Raw genomic sequence first — 22,149 nt, 5'->3', positions numbered from 1 at the left:
GTTAATCAGTGCTAATGTTAAATAAATGCTATTGTATCTTTTAGAAAGTAATTGCCTGTGGTTATTGTGTATACATGTTGTAATAACAGCTGGTTGTGACGGTCAGTGCTCAGATTTCACCCTTCACTGTCCAGCCTTATTAATGTAAGATAGTACTTTAAAATACCAGCATTTTTAGGTGGACAGCCACCTTTGAACCCAGAGTGGTGCCCCGTAATTATTAATCCATATTAATAATTCTGATAGTATTAATAATTTTATTTATATTAAAAATGTATTAAAATTGATGAATATCTTTGATATTTCTGCTAATAACCAAACCTGCCCTACCTGAATCCCAACATTTTGTTGCATGTCAAGCAGGAACACAAGGTTTTTGGACCCAAAATGCAGACACACGGTCAATCCTATGGATGGACCGAATCCAAGGAGGTTGCTGCACTGCAGAAACTGGATACAGCTGCAGTTCTGCAGGAATAGGGGACAGCTGCAGCTCAGGCTTACTGGACTGCTGCAGCTCAGGAACTAGTATCTGTTGCAGCTTAGCAGGGTCTGGAGGTTACTGCACCTTGGCAGGAACAGGCAGGACTGATGACAGCACAGGCTCAGTGGGTTGCTGCAGCACTGGAAGAGAAGACAAGCAGCTCAGGAGATTCTGGAGACTGCTGCAGGAGACTGCTGCAGCTCAGCAGGATCAGGTGACTGCTGCAGTTCATGAACTGTAGGTTGCTGTGATTCAGCGGAGGCAGGATGTGGACCGGGACAGGATGAGGCTGCAGCGGCCCAACCAGGACAGGATGTGGCTGCGGCGGCTCAACCAGGACAGGAGATGATTGCGGCGGCCCAACCGGGACGGGACTTGGTTGTGGCGCAGGAACTGATGACCGCTGTGGTGCAGGAACTGGTGACTGCCACAGCATAGGAACTGGTGACTGCCGCGGTGCTGGCCAGGCTGCCGACTGGAGACCAGGAGCAGGAGTCGGCCGGTTCACAGGCCGCTGACCAGACAGGACTGAGGACGGCTCTGAGGCACTGGACAGGTGAGTCTCTGTGATGCTGGACAGCTGAGTCTCTGAGGCACTGGGCAGCTGAGTCTCTGGAGCGCTGGGCAGTGGGACCTCCACGGCGCAGGTCAGCGGCGAGGATGAGCAGCTGGGCAGTGAAGAGGCACGATGTCGGCGGGAGCCATGCTTCCTTCTGGAGGTACAGGACAGGAACAAGCTGAGGTGCAGGCTCATTAGCAGGCTGGGATGATGGCTGGAGGCTAGCATGCTGGGAGCTAGGTAGCTGGGAGGTAGGCTGGGGTTGATTGCTGGGGACCTGGGGCTGAGGCTCATGGGTGCTGAAGAAGTCTATGGCCCACTCAGATATGGAGTTCAGCCAAGGCTTGGAGTAAACTTGATGGCATGCACAAGTCACGACTGTCTTTCTGTAATCCTCACTGATGGCCTTCATCCAACACTCCTTCAAGCTCACCAGGTCCAAAATCAAGTCAACCAGTTAATCTGAGTCTGCTGGGTCTATAGTAGGTCAGATCGTTCTGTTGCGTGTCAAGCAGGAACACAAGGTTTTTTGACGCAAAATGCAGACACAGAGGCAGAGCAGGTGAAGTTCTACAATTTTAATGGAAGGAAAATATGCTTACACTGATACTGGCAGGCTAAAGTCACTCACAAGAGGTCAGCAGTCCAGAACAAGCAAACAAGTCCAACAGGGAGCAGGTAAAATCCAAAATTCGAAATAGGCAACGTCCAAGGGAAACAAAGTATACAGAACAAAACATAAACCCTCAAACCTTGACACATTTTGGTGCCCTGTGTGAGGCCATCTAATACTGCCATTTTTGCAATATTTATGCATAATAATCTAGAATTATTAATTTTTCATTTTTCATTTTCAGTTTAGGAAATGTTTTTAATTCTTCTTTACTGTGGGTACTAGTGGATAATTTTGGATTGTTTTATTTTCACAATTTAGCACATTGTTAGGTTTGAGATCTTATCTTGGCTATGATTCTCAAAAGGACAAAGTCACCTAATTTAAGCACCCTGCAAAGTAGGTTGAGGTAGAATAGTTAGCATACTAACACTAACTTGCAGGCCAGGTTGAAGCTGCTCACGTGTGTATTACATTAGCAAACTAACAGCTTTCCACCACCACAACAAATTATATTAAGGCCACGAGTGTCTCTATCAGAGTGAGATGAGGCTCCCCGGGAATCAGACAACTTAAGATGCAGTTGCTGGCCTCCTCCATCTCTCCTTAGAGGACAGAAATAACCTTAATGGGTATGATGCAAATGCCTGAGATGATAAGATAAAAGAGCTCATATCTTCTTCAGTTCTTAGTCTTTCACACCCAACAAAAAACATGACAGCCAATTCTATTTGTTATAGTGTACAGCGCTTCTGGTCCTTATTCTGAATTTTTATCTGAATTCTCAGAGTTTTTATCAAGTTTAGTCTTAAAACAGATAAAGTCATTATTGTAGGTGATTACAATATTGGTGTGGACATTGAAACTGATAGCCTTAGTACTGGTTATCGGACCATTATTTAATAACTTTTGAACTCCTATTACTGGACTACATGCCATTAGGCAAAAACTCCTACTCTAGATGTCTATCTGATAGTGCTGTAGCTAAATTTAAGGAAGCGATTCCAGCTGCATTTAATTCAGTGCTGTCTCAATATAACAGACTCCTATGCTAATTTCAGCCCCTCCCAAATTGACCATCTTGTTCATAGTGCTGCAGGCTCACTGCGAATGACACTCGATTCTATCTCCCCTAAGATAAAAAGAAGATAATAAATTCTCTCTGTCTGTCGCTTTCAGCAGGTATTTCTGCCTCTAGAGCTGCAGAGACTAGATCTGTGGTTGCAGCCAGGCCATATATTCCTATAGCCTTCAGTAGTAACGACTTCATGAGCTTCTTTAATGATAAAATTGTATCTATTAGGGAAAAACTTAATCACGTCCTGCCCTCAACCGGTACCGATTTATCTTCAGACAGAAGAACCTTAGAAACAGCTGTAAAACCTGATGTATATTTTTACTCCTTTTCTCCTATCGACATTCTCCAACTAACTTTAATGATTTCTTCATCTAAGCCATTAAACATCTTAGACCTCCAACTAGGCTGCTTAAAGAAGTTTTACCCTTAGTTGGCACTTCTTTACTGGATATGATCAATCTTTCTTTATTAACAGGCTATATCCCATAGTCTTTTAAAATAGCTGTAATTAAACCTCTTCTTAAAAAGCCCACTCTTGATCCAGGGGTTTCAGCCAACTATAGACCTATATCTAACCTTCCCTTTCTCTCTGAGATCCTTGAAAGCAGTCGCCAATCAGTTGTGTGACTTTCTAAATAACAATAGTTTATTTGAGGATTTTCAGTCAGGATTTAGAGTGCATCACAGCACAGAGACAGCACTGGTGAAAATGACAAATTACCTTCTAATTGCATCAGACAATGGACTTGTCTTGTTAAATCTTAGTGCTGCATTCGACACCATTGACCATCACATCCTATTACAGAGACTTGAACATTCAATTGGAATTAAAGGAACCGCACTAAGCTGGTTTAAATCCTATCCTCTGTGCACGCCAATGTTAGTCACAGAGGTGTCACAAGGTTCTGTGCTTGGACCAATTCTATTCACCTTATATATGCTTCCTATAGGCAATGTTATTAGGAAACGCTCCATAAACTTTCATTATTATGCAGATGAAACTAACCAGTTAGCTAAACTTCAAGCATGCCTTAAAGACATAAAGATGTGGATGACCTGCAATTTTCTGATGTTGAACTCTGACAAAACTGAAGTTATTGTACTTGGCCCCAGACACCTCCAACACACATTATCTAAAGATATAGTTACTCTAGATGGCATTGCCCTGCCCTCCAGCACAACTGTAAGGAACCTTGGAGTTATCTTTGGTCAGAATTTATCCTTTAACTCCCACATGAAAATCACTTCATGGACCGCCGTTTTTCACCTTTGTTGCAAGTGCGTTACATCGCAAAAATCAGGCACATCCTGTCTCAAAATGATGCTGAAAAACTAGTCCACATATTTGTTACTTCTAGGCTGGACAATTTTAATTCCTTTTTATCAGGCATGCCCGAATAAGTCCCTTAAGACTCTCCAGTTGATCCAGAATGCTGTGACACGTGTACTGACAAGAACTAGAAAAAGAGATTATATTTCTCCATTATTAGCTTCTCTGCACTGGCTCCCTGTAAAATCCAGAATAGAATTTAAAATCCCCCTACTCACATACAATGATCAGGCACCATCGTATCTTAAAGAGCTCATAATATCTTATTACCCCATTAGAACACTGCACTTCCAGAAAGCAGGGTTACTTGTGGTTCCTAGAGTGTCCAAAAGTAGAATGTTATCAAGTTATCAGTTATCAAGCTCCTCTCCTGTGGAATCAGGTCTCAGTTTGGGTTCAGGAGGCAGACACCATCTCCATATGTAAGAGTAGGCTGAAGACTTTCCTCTTTGATAAAGCTTATATTTAGGGCTGGCTTGGGTGAGTCCTGAACCATCCCTTAGTTATGCTGCTATAAGACTAGACTGCCGGGGGACTTCCTATGATGCAGTGCACTCCTTTGTCTCTTTACCAAGACTGTTGCATGTACTTTCAGACCAATTCTATACCTGCATAATGTGCATGTTACTTGAAATAGCATATAATAGTCATTACTTAAGTGCACCACTCATTTTATGCATATGGGATGAAGTTCAGGCAGCAATGTAAGGTAAACAATTTCAGTTGTGCTGCTACACCCACACAACATACTCTACTCACTGTAAAATATATCCATCGTCACCTCTCAGTATTCACCTCACATCTCCTCTTAGCTTGGGTGATTTACGTTTGACCCGGTTTTCCAGTCTGGGCTTTGCATACTTGATGGGGATGACTTTAGCAACTATTCGCTCAAGAGAAAAATGCAGTTGGTGAAAGGCCCTTGATCTGTATGGAAGTTTTTTGGCCTCTTTATTCAAATGACAATGCATTTTGCAAAAAATGTAGCTAAATGTACTGCTGGTTGCTCAGTAATTTACAATGCTAGCGACAACAGTGATGGTAGTAGTTATTGAGCTTGTTGATGTTTCCTGGTATTTTGATCTTAATATGCAGCATTGATGTAATTGGATAAGAAGAAGTGGCCCAATAGTCATTTCTTTATGTGTGCTGATGAAACTTACACACAAAATACTGTAAATTTCTCAGTAAAACATAAACTGATGTAATAACTAGCTCCCACAACAGAAAATCCCAAGGCTTTGATATGAACATAAGTTATGCTAGAAATATTTGTCATAATGCTTATTTTCATTGCAGTTCACCTGAAAGAAGTGGACTCCTTCTGGCTCTTCGTCCTCTCACTTCACTCTGCAGCGAGCACTTTGAAGAGGATCAGTTCATCACAGGTAGACCAATCAATTCTGAGGTCTGTGCTCATGCAATAAGAAAGAGTTTTCAGTAATTTCATGAAATAGTTAAGAATCACTATTAAGGAATGCTTTTATTCACAGTTTGAATAATCATGTCATAATGAAGTTGAATGTGAGAACTGTGTCATACACACACACACACACACAGTGCACATTTCAGGTTTTGGGTATTACATATGTAAGTCTATACACATGATGGTCCTGCATTGAAGCAAACCTCCATAGACCTGGTCTGACAAGCTGGTATGTATATGATACATATTGCCATCTTTCAAGTCTTCATTAAAGTGTCTTGCTTTAACAGGAAAGTTATCCACACGGTGAAAACTGAATGACCACAAAAGGAAAACCTGATGTATTGAGCCGTGTGTGTTTGGTACCATCCATCTGGTTGTGGACAAGGGAGACCACGTGGACATCCTCCGTTCTCAAAAGACTTATGAAGATGATGCTACAATCAACTTACAGTTCAGTTTTTCTGATGTAAAGACAGACCCACAGTTTACAGTAGCAGCTTATGTAAATCATTGAAAGATCTCTCCAATTTAGTTAGAGGTTCAACTTCTTTCCTGCGTAGGATTTTCTTTTTGTGCTAACTGATGCGAGATAGTCATTGCATATTTTTTTACAAATACACTTTAAAGAACTGGCAGGCTGGAGTTCAAGGATGAAACAATCCCAGTGCACTAGTTCACACAAGTGAAAAGTGCTTTCCAGTTTGAGATTAACGGGTCTAGATTAGGAAACATCTGGAACTGGCCAACTAGATGTTCACCTGGGAGCATAATATCTCCTGTAATAGACGTGTACTGTTGTTACCTTCTAAATCTTTACTCTTAAATGATAATATCCTGTGGAAATATCCTTTGGCAGTACATTAAAGCTGAATTTTAATAGTTTTATTAATAGCTGCGTAGAAACTATATTTTTATTTTATGGTTCAGTATATTTGATATGTACATATGACACAAGTCAGAAAACCTTTATATCTCTCTTCTGATCCTTCACATTTGTGTATAAATAATATTCACATTTGTATATAAGTTACTGTGTATGCAAAAAGTACAAGACAACATTGAATATGGCCTTTTAATGAACAATCTTCATTCTGACAAACAAAAATTCCATTAATGTCTTCCTGTGATTTGATTATTGTACATATTGATATTAAACTTAGTTCTGGATTTGTACCATAAGAGAAATCAACTGACTTAGAGCAACAATTTAATAAATGACTTTATTGCACATTAAAAATAGAAGTGGACCAAGGTCAAGGTGAGCTTAATTATCCTAAGACAAATGTACATACTGAAATGAGGTAGGTTTTCAGTGCTATCACAAATAGTAATAAGCATCAAGAAATTGTTGGAGTTCGGCTTTAAGGCACTTAAAGGCAATACTGCGTAAAAACAATACTGTAAATGGACTGTACTTGCATAGCGCCTTTCAAGTCTTCCGACTACTCAAAGCACTTCACACTACATATCACATTCACCCTATTCACACACTGATGGCAGGTTCCAACTGCTCATCAGTTAAAAGAAACTAATTAAACATTCACACACCGAAGGCACAGCCCTCGGGAGCAATTTAGGGTTCAATGTCTTGCCCGAGGACACTTCGATACATGGGCTGGGGAAGACCAGGATTGAACTGCCGATCTTCCAGTTGGTGGACAACCCATTCTACCACTAAGCCAAAGCAGCCCACTGTAGGTATGACATCAACTTCATCACACAAAAATAGCCCAGGAGTGCCAAAACTTATGTGATAGTGATGTACAAAGCTGCCACTTGTAGCCATAACACTGTTCACAAGCCTGCGGGCCATGTCTGTCTTCCCTGGACTGGCAGCAGCTGTTCCACCTGCATCGCTGGGTGAGGCAGGTAATGCAGTGTGGAGGGCAGTGATGACATGCAGGTGATGCATGGGCATCCTCCTCAGGGCATTCACCTGCATGAAACCCAATTTTTTCTCTGTCACTGTTAATGCTTAATGCACCAAGTTAATATGAAGTTAGCTAAAGTGAAGAGTTTGAATTCACAATCATATATTAGATATTAGTAAGCAGTGCAAAAAATATTGATTTACAAACTTCCTTTGTCACTTGCTGGTTCTTTACTTGTTGAGAATCTGTGTGTTATGTTAATGCAGAAAGTTAGTAGTGGAATTTTGTTTATAATACTCACCTGTCTCGTGAAAGTGAACAGACGACACTGGACTAGTGTTGTGTTGTTCGTGAACTTTTCATTAAAAAGAACAAATCTTCGACCATTCTCAGTCATACTAGTGAACAGGGACACACTCAGAGTGATTCAAGTCATTCGTTTGCAGGAGAAATGGGCTGCATTCAAGACAGCTAACACACATCTGATTAGGGTTGCTAACATTTAGCTGCAATAATTCAACAACATTGGTTTTCTTGGACTGCAATATATAACATTATCTAGATATATATTATATGCATAGACTAACATTTAATGTTACACACACACAACCTTACGGTTTTGAAAAGAGGACAGCTAGAAGGATACACTCACTGAGCAGAGCTTGTGTGTGTGTGTGCACGTTTTTGTTACCTCTTGGGGACCTTTTCCTTCACCGGCCTGTGTGTGTGTATGTGTCGCTGCAGTTTATAATGCGTGGTGAAACCTGCAATATGAAAAACGAGTGGTTGAGCCTGAGACTGTCTCTGGTCCTTTCACTGCGAGGGAACGGTGCATGTTCACTGAACATACTACACCGTGAACGTGAAGCCCGCACCTCTCCCCAGCAAACATGCCCGTGCGGGCCCACTCTGGGTTGGTGTGGGGCAGTGTGGGCAGGGGCCAACCCACACTAATCCCAAAGGGGCCCACTGTAGTTTTGCCTACAGAAAGCGCACACAGGCGTCCCTGGCGCGGGGTATCCCTGGTAAGCCCACGCGGCCCCTCTGTGGGTTTGCCGATACGGCTTTGAAAGTCAGGTAGATAAAAATTCCTATTCAGCAGCAAAATCCGCCATCTGCCCATACCTGATTGTCATGCTCACAGTTTTTTTTAAACCAACTTAATTATAGATTACTCAATACTATTTTGTTCATTTTTAACCATTAGAAATATCTCCACATCTGCTATTACATCATGCTTTAACTGCGAACGCACACATAGCAGCTCAGTGCAGTCACATGCTGTACACATGTGCACTAATAAATATGTGGACACACTCCATTATGATAGCAAAGCACAGAACACAATAAATATTGCCCAACATAACGTAATATTATGTGACAAATGGTCCACACTGACTTGCATTTTAATCTAGGTCACTAGATATTGCTGATCCTCAGTACTTTAAATACACAAAGTAGTTTAATTTGAATTTTGCCCTGCCTGAGTCCATGGAACAAGTGTCAGCTTACCTAAATTAACAAAAAAACATAGGCCCATACATTCAGATACAGATAATTTAGGTTTTACTTGCCCAGGTTTTGAGATATATGAGAGTTTTATGAGTGAATAAATTCATTCTATTACTAATCCATAACTATTTCAATAATAGAACACTACTGCTATATTTGTGAAGTGACACAAAGCTTTTGGTAACAAGTGGGCTCAAATACATGAATTATCCTTTTATTTGTGTGTTTAAGTCACACCTAATTAAAAGGATTTCAGGAAACTTTCCTGAAATCAAATTTTGTATGATAAAACTGTCAGTTTGAAGTTGACTGCACTGACAGAACCAGTTTGAACAGGTTTTGCGGGCAGTGCAGTTTCTTTATTGTGGTCAGTTGTGGAGTTATACTCTAGCTACAAATGACACTTATTGTTAAAATAACACTACATAGTTTGCTGCAGGCTACGTTAGATGTAGCCAAAGCAGGTGCAGCTAGCTAGCTATGGGAACACAGTTGATGTCAACAGACAAGTTAAATATGTCTATAGACCTCTTTTGTGTTTGTTAACAGCGATGATGTGTTTTGTGGGTGGAGCCAAACTGGTGGCAGAAAGTGGCAGTTCTGTAGTAGTGGTGTCAAGTGCGCTAAAATCACATTTCCAACATAGGAATATGGATTATACGGATGCCTTCTCCAATTATTTTAATGTTTTGCCAGCAGAAGACCTTTAGCAACGGGGTGAGGTTTCCTGACCCATACTCACTGTTGGGTCAATGGGTGAGGGATCCAACTAAATGGCCAAAGTTACAGTGGCCGAACATCTTCGTATACCCTGTGGAAAAACCCAGCGTCTATATGAAAGAAAAACTCAAGGCATACAAATCTCTTGACGCATACAATTTTGTACTTTGCAGTCATGTCCAGGACATTGAATATCAAGATATGTCAAATGATTTTTTTGTATTATGGACCGACGTGCAACCTAACCAGCGGCAAGGACATAAAACGCAGCTATTCAAGATGTGGGCTATTATAAACAAGTCAAACAGCTATATACTAACGGCAAACTGCACTTGCATGGCTTGGTTAGTATTAAATCCTTTTCACTGTTTAGTGTATATTCGAACACTGTCAATGACTAGATCTAGAACTAGGACTAGAACTACTGCTGCTCCTAACTAGGTGTATGTAAATGTAATTTCTAGTTATAGGCCTAAATATTAGGCTATTTCATGCTGTAGCTAACTGTAGGGCTAATGCAATATGCAGACAGCTATGAATTGCATATGTGAATACGGTAAAACTTCAATTAAAAGCCGAGCTCCAATTAGACACTGATCCATTTTACTGGCCAGGTGTGGCTACACGTTTTGACAAATAAAAAAAGCAGGTCTCAATTAAACAGCGAACCTGGATTTTTATAGAAGTTCTTTGGATGTATAAAATCTCTTAAAGTCCACCGGGTCTGTTTAGATCACACAAACAAATATAAATATTTAAACTTTTGTCAATAGGACATGCTACATCATTAGATTGGTTAGATTATCCACAATTCAATTGTTCAGTTCATTGTACGGAAACCACAGTATAATTCATTCAAATTTAACAACATGGTAAACAACAGAGATGAAAAAAAAGTTATGACTCCCTTACTTTGGAGCGGTCATAAATTCCGAATATGTGTCCATTCCTCCATTATTTATATTCCTTTACTCTATAAGGGTCCACCGATCAAAAGAATCAAAACAGCTTTTTATAAAAATGTATCCAAGTTGTGAATATTGTCATGTGAGTTGGGTCTCTCTCTCTCTCTCTGAGGCTGGCCTTCATGAGCTGTCTCTCAGAGCTAGATCAAATGAATAATTCATAATTGATGTGTTATTCAATAACCTAAGTAATATTCATACTGGTTTAAATAAACAATTTCATAGTATTTCCCATCTTTGCTGAGCAAGAGTTTTGTGCAAAAGGAATTAAAGGCCTGTTCCATATAGACGCCTGTCCCAAATATAGGCTGGTTGAGTTCAGTGACTGAATCAAATAAAAGCCCGTGCTATTAATTTCAGAATCAGAATCAGAATCAGAAATACTTCCGAAGGGGAAACTCGTTCGTTACAGCTGCTCACTATCACGTCAGTGCACACTTGAGAATAGAAAGAATAGAAGTACTAAGCAAATCTAAATATAATACACCATATAATACAGTATAATACAGGTAAGATAAATTAAGTACAAGTGGATATAAGTATAAAAGCTAAAGTACCAAAGTGGATTTAGAGGTTGATATGTATAGTACGGTATAATACAATTTAATAATATAAGTAATAAATAACAGTGCAATAATGAGTACTGTCAAGTTAAGTGTAGCTTATTAAGATGATTATGAGACGGTGGATATTGCACAGCAGTAATAGAAGTATGAATAAATATGAATAAATAGGGAAGCACTGTAGGCAACTGAAGTATGGTTTTATAAAGTAAAATGGATCAGTGTCTAATTGGAGCTCATATAACTGCTATAACTGAGAATAATGACCATATTTTGTTATATTATAGAGCTCACCGATGATGATCTAAGGGAGCTAAGAGGCCTTGCACCTAATGCAGCTATTCTCACCAGCATGGACCTCAGTGACACAGATTCTGCATCTGAATCGGACACTGAAAAAAACCTACCAGAGCCACTCACATCTGTTTATGACAGTTGAACATGTTGAGTGCGCATGCGCCAATGTGCATGCTGCCTGTTGCCGTAGCTCCGTCTCGTCGTCTTACTTTTCCAACTTTTAACTTTCCTTTTTCTTCCAAACTTGGGTACCTTGTGTGTAAGTATAATGACGACACTAACGACGTTAGCCCAGAGTCAGACGGAGTTCCGTGAGTGTAGTTTGATGTGCTTCTCAGAGACATGGCTACACCAGGATATCTCGGATCATAACATTTCCATCGATGGCTTTCAGACTGTTCGGGCCGACAGAGATCACACCGGGAGCGATAAGCGGAAAGGCGGTGGACTTGCTGTTCTGGTTAACAACAGATGGTGTAACCCTGGTCACATTACTATCAAGCAGAGTATCTATAGCCCGGACATTGAATTGTTAGCTGTGGGACTCCGGCCATATTATCTGCCATGTGAATTCTCACATGCCATTGTTGTGGCTGTTTACATCCCCTCTTCTGCTAACCCGGCATCGGCGTGCAACGCCAGGCATTCACACCGCCATAGCACAACTACAGACTCAACACCCAAGTGCACTCATATTAATCTCGGATGACATCAACCATGTCAGTGTTTCAACAACACTGACTAATTTCACCCAGTATGTGAATTGTCCTACTAGAAAGGAGAGGACACTGGACCTGCTGTATGCTAACGTTAAGGACACATACAGCTCTTGCACACCGGCTCTTGCTCATCCCCCCTCTAACTCAGCTGCTGTCAGCCCTCAAGCTCCTCTGAGTACTCTGCTCCCCCTCCCCAACAGGCTAACGGCCCTCTTCACACTAACGCCCCCCGTAACCTCTGCTGTGTGCCTGACTACTGACCAGGTGAGAGGACAGCTGATGAAACTCCACTCAAACACTGTGCCGAAGACGCCAAGTCCCAGTGGCTCCAAGGACTACAGACCGGTGGCACTGACCTCCCACATAATGAATACCCTGGAGAGACTAGTGCTGGAACAGCTGCGGCCCATGGTCAGACCCCTCCGGGACCCCCTTCAGTTCACCTACCAGCCCCGGCTGGGAGTTGAGTTGACGCCATCGTCTTCCTGCTGAACCGCATCCACACCCACCTGGACAAGCTGGCAAGCACGGTGAGGATCATGTTTTTTGACTTCTCCAGTGCTTTCAACACCATCTGGCCTGCCCTGCTGGGTGAGAAGCTAGCAGCAATGCAGGTGGATGCCCCCCTTGTGTCCTGGATTGTGGACTACCTGACTGGCAGACCACAGCATGTGTGCCTGCAGCACTGTGTGTCGGACAGCGTGGTCAGCAACACTGGGGCCCCTCAGGGGACTGTCCTCTCTCCCTTCCTCTTCACCATCTATACCACAGACTTCAGCAGAGTCCTGCCACCTTCAGAAGTTTTCTGATGACTCTGCTGTGGTGGGATGTATCAGCGGTGGTGATGAGTACAGGGCTGTGGTGGGTAACTTTGTCTCATGGTGTGAGCAGAACCATCTGCAGCTCAATGTAACAAAGTCTAAGGAGCTGGTTGTAGATCTATGAAGGGCCAAGGCACCAGTGACCCCGGTTTCCATCCAGGGGGTCAGTGTGGACATTGTAGAGGATTACAAGTACCTGGGAGTACACATGGACAATAAACTGTACTGGGCTAAGAACACTCAAGCTCTGGAGGAACACAGGAAGGGCCAGAGCCGCTATTTTCTGAGGAGGCTGAGGTCCTTCAACATCTGCCGGACAATGCTGAAGATGTTTTATGAGTCTGTGGTGGCCAGTGCTATCCTGTATGCTGTTGCATGCTGGGGCAGCAGGCTGAGGGTAGCGGACGCTAACAGACTCAACAAACTGATCCATAACGTTAGTGACATTGTGGGGGTGGAGCTGGACTCTGGCGGTGGTGTCAGAGAGGAGGATGCTGGCCAAACTACATGCCATCTTGGACAGTGTCTCCCACCCACTCCATGACATGCTGGTCAAACAAAGGAGTACCTTCAGCGGAAGACTCATCCCCCCAAAAAGCCCCACAGAGTGCCACAGGAAGTCATTCTTGCCTGTGGCCATCAAACTCTTCAGCTCCTCCCTCTAAGTGTAGTCTGTATGACCCTAAGTCATTAAACTGGACATTAATCATTACATCTCTGCAATACTTGAGATAATTGTGCAATATCCTGTGTTAATACTCCTGTGCAATATACCCTTTTCAGTTAATAATTCCCTATTCATTGATAATGATATTTATTCATACCTCTGTTACTGCTGTGCAATATCCTCCGCCTCATTATAAATAATCTACACTTAACTTGGCAGTTCATGCACTATTACTTTATACCATATTATTATCATCAACCGGTAAAACCCACTTTGTACTTCACACTTATTTTATTTTATACTTATACCGCTACTGCTGTAGCAAAAGAGTTTCCCATCGGGGATCAATAAAGTTTTTCTGATTCTGATTCTGATGTTCTAAAGGAAACGAGTCTTGAGATGTTTCAGAGACTTAGAAAGAAGTTTACTTCAGATCAGTGTGAAGCCCTTGAGCTTACTAAATGGACTATACTTATATAGCGCCTTTCTAGTCTTTTCCAACTACTCAAAGGACTTCAGCTACAAATCACATTCACCCCAAAATGCTGATGGCAGGTGCCAGTTGAATCAGTTGAAAGAAAGTAATTCATTCACACACACTCACACACCGAAGCAATTTGGGACACTCGGGAGCAATTTGGGTTGAGCAAGTTCAGTGTCTTGCCCAAGGACACTTTGATATGTGGGCTGGGGGAAGCCGGGATCGAACCGCCATCCTTCCGATTGGTGGACCCGCTCTACCACTAAGCCACAGTCGGCCCAGGGAGCAATCAAAATGCAGGGCCTGGCACACACAGAGAAGGCAGAACAACAAGCACAAACTTGCACCATTTGTGCACAGCTGGAGAGCCTACAGACAATGACATTAAAAATATCATGCATTACAATAAGACAGAGGATCTACGAGTGCCGACCATACTCTGGGGGTGACAAATGGCGGATACATCAAGAAAATGCTACATTGAAGAAATGAGTAAAGGTCACACTAATTGTTAGACTCTCTGGTCTTGTTGTTCGCCCAGACTACTTATCTTGGTGCATCACCTGATGGGATAGTGAGTAGTAGTGATAGCGGTTTAACCTGCTCTACTACCAAACCACTTTTGAGAGTTACAAAGTACCTTCATTGTTCCTTTACAATCTGCATATTTAGATTAGAGGTCATCTTACATTACATTACATTTGCTCTACAGTGTGTGGTTTTGCTGTTCCTAACATCTATGGATTTTGATCGATAGATTAAATTTTTAAAAACAAAATACTTAATAGTAGAGGATGTCCAATATACTTGATATGAATTTATTAAATAAATGTTGTGTTCATTTGACAAAAGGGTTAGTAAAAACTGAAACACTGATTTGTGTATATTTTAAATATTTCATCATTTTGTCTACATGAAGTCATTAAATTCATTGTTGAAAAATAAAAAACACTCCAAATACAGCCTTGTGAACTTTTAACCAAACTTTTGTGCTTACTGTTAAAGTCAAGGTTCATTTGTCACACCATTACATACACAGCTGACTTGTATTGACTATAGTAAAACAATATTCAAATTTTTAGTATATATTATATTCATGAAACATGAAATAGACAATGTTAGAATTTGAGCAGTAAGATTATTAGATCTAGTAATAATAGGTCTATCAATAAAAATCTCAATGATACACCAACATTGCCTATATTTCCTTTTAAAACATTTTCATTTCAATTCAATTTTATTTATATAGTGCCAATTCATGACAGAAGTTATCTCATTGCACTTTTCCTATAGAGCAGGTCTAGACTGTACTCTTTATAATATTAATTACAGAGACCCAACAAATCCCACCATGAGCAAGCATTTTCCCATTTTCCTGAGAAAAGTCATCCTGGTTAGCCATTTGATGACTGGTTTTAAAGTCTGTGACATTATAGGGAGCCAGTTTCTTAAAATACTGGAGGTGACAGTTTTTGTTACGTTAAACCTAAAGGCAATGTCCTTATTGCTTAGACCCAAGTGCAGTTTCATTAACACAACTCACAGGTGATCTTCCAGGCTCAAAGTTCCATGCATCACCGCTACACTGTCTTTCAATTTTGATAGCGACCACTCAAAAATGATAGTGGTCAGATCAATAAAGAAAAGGAACTGTTGAGCTCTGTTTCTGATTGAGCTGAAAGAAAACCTCCTCCTCCTCATCAGAGGTGGATAAATATTAGGTCAGTGAGTGATCACAAAGTCTGAAATAGCCCACTGAGAATGCCAGCTTTGTGGTTGCTGCTGTAATTAATTTATCGTTATTAACTACATCATTGATTTTGCCTTTGTGTGTGATAAACAGTGGAGAACACCTTGCCTGATATGAAATGAGCACTGCAGAGACGAGAATTCTGGATGATATCGTCACTCCAGTCTGTCGTTTAATGGCTGGCAACCATAAAGGTCTGCGTTTAGCTTCAAATGGCGTCTTCGATGACGGTAAACTATAAAAATGAAGGTCAAGTTTTTTGGCATTCCTATTCTGACATCCAACGACACAATGGGACAGTTTTTCTCTCTTCTTCCGGTGTTTCGCCCGTTTCACTCATGGATGTATTGTTTCTGCTGTTTTTTTCCACCACAATGCGCGCCACTGCAGTGACGTAACCCTGACGTCGACTACAAATTGGATTATAACTTCAGTTAATGGAGCATAATACCACCTTTTTGATGACTTATTGTGCGATACAGACGGTAAATACACACGTGTGTATTTTTAACACTGCCAATTCCATGCAGTTTGTAAAAGATGTGATGCTAATTGCGATTAGCGCCATAGCATGCTAAGGTATGATTTGTAACATTGTAATCGCTCTCAGTGTGTAGCAGTCCATGTTACTGTGTATTGGTTGTGTGTTTAATGTTGTTAGCTAAGATATGAAGCTAAAACTAACTCAGTATGATGCTATACAGTAGTGTGAAAAAGTGTTTGCCCCCTTGCTGATTTCTTTTTTTTTTGCATGTTTGTCACACTTAAATGTTTCAGATCATCAAACAAATTTAAATATTAGTCAAAGATAACACAAGTAAACACAAAATGCAGTTTTTAAATGAAGGTTAATATTATTAAGGGAAAATAAAATTCAAACCTACATGGCCCTGTGTGAAAAAGTGATTGCCCACTAAACCTAATAACTGGTTGGGCCACCCTTAGCAGCAACAACTGCAATCAAGCGTTTGCGATAACTTGCAATGAGTCTTTTACAGCGCTGTGGAGGAATTTTGGCCCACTCATCTTTGCAGAATTGTTGTAATTCAGCCACATTGGAGGGTTTTTGAGCATGAACTGCCTTTTTAAGGTCATGCCTCAGCATCTCAATAGGATTCAGGTCAGAACTGACTAGGCCACTCCAAAGTCTTCATTTTGTTCTTCTTCAGCCATTCAGAGACCCCACAACAACATTCATAATAACACATATGGTTGTGTGTGTGTGTGTGTGTGTGTGTGTGTGTGTGTGTGTGTGTGTCAAACTCCGACACAGACCGCAGAGGACAGAGGACAGAAGCAGCAAACCCTTAAATGACACCAATTACACGCGGTAAAGACTCTCAGCATAACTTAATACATGACTATTTTGGTACAAACAATTACCCGCCAGTGTGGTGGATAAGCTTTGGAGTTTTACTCGCCAAATGGAAAATCTACCCATATTTGGCTTGGTATTAATTTCAGACTCTGTTCCAGAGTTATAAGGGAAACACACTTAAGTGGTTTTGTATATTGTTTTCTTATTTATGTTAGATACTTCATTATTTTTGCACAAGTGGTTAAAATATTTGTGTTCACTTTTAATGTCTCGCATGTCTTGAAGTTTGGAAGTAGGAAGTAGGGCTAAATATTTTGTTTAATAATTAGGTGTTGCAAAATTATACGTGCTGTACATAAAATATACGTGCTATACATAATAGTTTGCAAATGGTATCTTTATCCATCTAAATTCTCAGCTCACAGGCTCATCCTTCACAAACGACCATTCTCAGTTCACTAGTCACTAGTGTTTCAGTTCAGTGAGTGGGACTACACAGTCGGAGCTCCAGTAAAGCACTGAATGATATGGTAAAAAAATCTTGAACAAATCTTTAATGTGTGTGCTGGGGACAGAAATTGGGCTTCCCAGGCAAGTCATTTTTACATTTGACAACATTTGAAACTTAATTGAATTGAGTATTTCAAGCTGTTCAGAATTTCTGCTGGCTGGCTTCTTAAATTGCTTTTGTATCAAGAAATTTTACACCCACTGGGAAACAGTGCCTATCTTATTAACATGTGTGGTAGAGGTTAACCTAATATGATTGTGAAGATAATTCGCTATCTGGCCAGGGTACAAACAGGAGGTGGGAGCACTGCGAAGCGCTGCCTGATTCCTTTCGACACCCATGTCAACCGATTGGGCTGGAAGCACCGCGGCCGGCTCGCTATCCCACAGCAATGGTTTTGGTGTCTGGCTCGCAGTGAGCAGAGAAAATAGACCAAACTGGCAAGAAAACACACTGATAACGTTAATCTAGTATTTACTGTCTGTGCCTGTGTCTCCTCAGATTAGGGCAGAGTTCAAGAGAGAGTCATCACCACAAACCTTCTCGTATCTTTTCTCGAGGACTTGATGGCCTGGTCCAAGTCTGCCACACTACATATCTGAAGATCCATCAGACGTTATCGGGATGTGTGATGTAAGTTTCGTACTCCATCCATCCATCCATCCATCCATCCATCTTCTTCCGCTTATCCGGGGTCGGGTCGCGGGGGCAGCAGTCTAAGCAGGGACTCCCAGACTTCCTTCGCCCCAGACACTTCCTCCAGCTCCTCCGGGGGGATCCCGAGGCGTTCCCAGGCCAGCCGAGAGACATAGTCCCTCCAGCGTGTCCTGGGTCTTCCCCGGGGCCGCCTCCCGGTGGGACATGCCCAGAACACCTCCCGAGGGAGGCGTCCAGGAGGCATCCGGATCAGATGCCCTAGCCACCTCAGCTGGCTCCTCTCGACGTGGAGGAGCAGCGGCTCTACTCCGAGCTCCCCCCGTGTGACTGAGCTCCTCACCCTATCTCTAAGGGAGATGTGGGCCCAGCCACTCGGCGGAGGAAGCCCATTTCGGCCGCTTGTATCCGCGATCTTGTCCTTTCGGTCACTACCCAAAGCTCATGACCATAGGTGAGGGCAGGAGCGTAGATTGACCAGTAAATCGAGAGCTTTGTCTTTCGACTCAGCTCCTTCTTTACCACAACGGTCCGATACAGCGCCCGCATCACTGCCGACGCTGCACCGATCCGCCTGTCAATCTCACGCTCCATCCGTCCCTCACTCGTGAACAAGACCCCGAGATACTTAAACTCCTCCACTTGGGGCAAGGACTCCCCACCCACGCGAAGAGAGCAAACCACCTTTTTCCGGTCAAGAACCATGGCCTCAGATTTGGAAGAGCTGATTCTCATCCCAGCTGCTTCACACTCGGCTGCAAACCGTCCCAGTGCATGCTGCAGGTCCTGGTTTGAAGAAGCCATCAGAACGACATCATCTGCAAACAGCAGAGATGAGATCCTGTGGTTCCCAAACCGGACACCCTCCGGCCCCTGACTGCGCCTAGAAATTCTGTCCATATAAATTATGAACAGAACCGGTGACAAAGGGCAGCCCTGGCGGAGTCCAACATGCACCGGGAACAGGTCTGACTTACTGCCGGCAATGCGAACACAGCTCCTGCTCCGGTTATACAGGGACCGGACAGCCCTTAGCAAAGGGCCCCGGACCCCATACTCCCAGAGCACTCCCCACAAAGCGCCCGGGGCACACGGTCGAATGCCTTCTCCAGATCCACAAAGCACATGTGGACTGGTTGGGCAAACTCCCATGAACCCTCGAGCACCCGATGGAGAGTATAGAGCTGGTCCAGTGTTCCACGACCGGGACGAAAACCACTCTGCTCCTCCTGAATCCGAGGTTCGACTATCGGACGAATTCTCCTCTCCAGTACCCTGGAATAGACCTTACCGGGGAGGCTGAGAAGTGTGATCCCTCTGTGATTGGAACACACCCTCCGGTCCCCTTCTTATACAGAGGGACCACCACCCCGGTCTGCCAGTCCAGAGGCACTGTCCCAGACCGCCACGCGATGTTGCAGAGACGTGTCAGCCAAGACAGTCCCACAACATCCAGAGACTTAAGATACTCAGGACGGATCTCATCCACCCCCGAAGCCTTGCCACCAAGGAGCTTGCCAACAACCTCAGTGACTTCGGCCAGGGTGATGGATGAGTCCGCCTCCGGTCCCCAGCCTCCGCTTCCTCTTCGGAAGACGTGACAGCGGGATTGAGGAGATCCTCAAAGTATTCCTTCCACCGTCCGACAACATCCCCAGTCGAGGTCAACAGCTCTCCACCCGCACCGTACAAGGTGTTGGTGAAGAACTGCTTCCCCCTCCTGAGCCGTCGGACGGTTTGCCAGAATTTCTTTGAGGCCGACCGATAGTCCTCCTCCATGGCCTCTCCGAACCTCTCCCAGTCCTGAGTTTTTGCCTCTGTGACCGCCGCGGGCTGCAGCACGCTTAGCCTGCCGGTACCTGTCAGCTGCCTCGGGAGTCCCACGAGCCAACAAGGCCCGATAGGACTCCTTCTTCAGCCTGACGGCATCCCTTACTTCCGGCGTCCACCACCGTGTTCGGGATTGCCGCCGCGACAGGCACCAGAAACCTTGCGACCACAGCTACGAGCCGCCGCATCGACAATGGAGGTGGAAAACATGGTCCACTCGGACTCAATGTCCCCAACCTCCCCCGGGATCTGGGAGAAGCTCTCCCGGAGGTGTGAGTTGTAGACCCTGCTGACAGAGGGCTCCGCCAGACGTTCCCAGCAGACCCTCACGATACGCTTGGGCCTGCCAAGTCTGTCCGGCTTCCTCCCCCGCCAGCGGATCCAACTCACCACCAGGTGGTGATCGGTTGACAGCTCCGCCCCTCTCTTCACCCGAGTGTCCAAGACACGCGGCCGGAGGTCAGATGATACGACAACAAAGTCGATCATCGACCTCCGGCCTAGGGTGTCCTGGTGCCACGTGCACTGATGGACACCCTTGTGCTTGAACATGGTGTTAGTTATGGACAAACTGTAACTAGCACAGAAGTCCAACAACTGAACACCGCTCGGGTTCAGATCAGGGGGGCCGTTCCTTCCGATTACCCCTCTCCAGGTGTCACTGTCGTTGCCCACGTGGGCGTTGAAGTCCCCCAGTAGAACAACGGAGTCCCCGGGTGGTGCACTGTCTAGTACCCCTCCCAGGGACTCCAAGAAGGCCTGGTACTCTGCACTGCTGTTCGGCCCGTAGGCCGCCACAACAGTGAGAGACCTGTCCCCCACCCGGAGGCGGAGGGACGCGACCCTCTCGTTCACTGGGGTAAACTCCAACACGTGACGGCTGAGCTGTGGGGCTATGAGCAGGCCCACACCAGCCCGCCGCCTCCCCGCCCGGCAACGCCAGAGAAATGGAGCGTCCAGCCCTCTCGAGGAGACGGGTTCCAGAGCCCAGGCTGTGCGTGGAGGCGAGGCCGACTATATCTAGCCGGTAACGCTCAACCTCCCGCACAAGCTCAGGCTCCCTCCCCCCCAGCGAAGTGACATTCCATGTCCCTAGAGCCAGTTTCTGTGTCCGGAGATCTGGTCGCGAAGCCCCTGCCTTCGACTGCCGCCCAGATCTCTCTGCACCCCCCTACGGATCCTCCTGCGGGTGGTGGGTCCACGGGAGGACGGCCCCACGTCGCTCCTTCGGGCTGTGCCCGGCGGGCCCCGTGGGGAAAGGCCCGGCCACCAGGCGCTCGCCGTCGGGCACCCACCCCAGGCCTGGCTCCAGGGTGGGGCCCCGGTAGCGCCAATCCGGGCGACGTAACTGGCCTTGATTTTAAATAATCCATAAGGGTCTTCTGAACCGCTCTTGGTCTGACCCGTCACCCTGGACCTGTTTGCCATGGGTGACCCTACCAGGGGCATACAGCCCCAGGCAACATAGCTCCCAGGGTCATTCGGGTACTCAAACCCCTCCACCCCGTTAAGGTGGCGGTTCAAGGAGTTTCGTACTCATATTTCTGTAATGCAAAACTGCGTGCTATAGTATATCACAAGACCTAAATGCTTTAGGTCTTGTGATATACTTAGGAATGTGACTGAGTTTTTTAGTTTTTTAAATGACTTTAACCACAAAGTCAGCATCATTGTGTAGTCTTGGGTAGATAGAATAACTGCTATGTCCTATAGGTTGTATACTGACAGTAACAAGTTAATTTGCTTCTCTATAGAGCATGGAAGTCACACCCCCAATTTGTGCACCGCTGTTCCCAGAACATTCAAAAAGGGGAGTTTGTGAACATCTGATGTACAATTTGAGCACCAGATGTTCACAGACTGTTCTGGGAACAGCCAGTGCACAAATTGAGGGTGTGACTTCCCTGATCTATTGTTAAGGATTTTGATGACTGAAATTTGAATTACCCATGCAGAGCAGGTGGTATTTGTAAATGA

The 22,149-nt window shown here is 44.0% G+C and overlaps 1 protein-coding gene across 1 annotated transcript in view; it reads left to right on the top strand.

Moving 5' to 3' along the window:
• tmem200b (transmembrane protein 200B) overlaps nucleotides 1–22,149 on the top strand; it is a 93,060-nt gene that overhangs the window by 69,391 nt on the left and 1,520 nt on the right. The window contains exon 6 of the mRNA XM_044171496.1: nucleotides 18,190–18,321. The gene's annotated coding sequence lies outside the window, so the exon portion shown is untranslated. The remainder of the gene's footprint in view (nucleotides 1–18,189; nucleotides 18,322–22,149) is intronic.

The sequence above is a fragment of the Siniperca chuatsi genome, linkage group LG17 (assembly GCF_020085105.1).
Source record: "Siniperca chuatsi isolate FFG_IHB_CAS linkage group LG17, ASM2008510v1, whole genome shotgun sequence".
Taxonomy (NCBI): domain Eukaryota; kingdom Metazoa; phylum Chordata; class Actinopteri; order Centrarchiformes; family Sinipercidae; genus Siniperca; species Siniperca chuatsi.
This window is presented reverse-complemented; position numbering and strand designations above follow the sequence as displayed.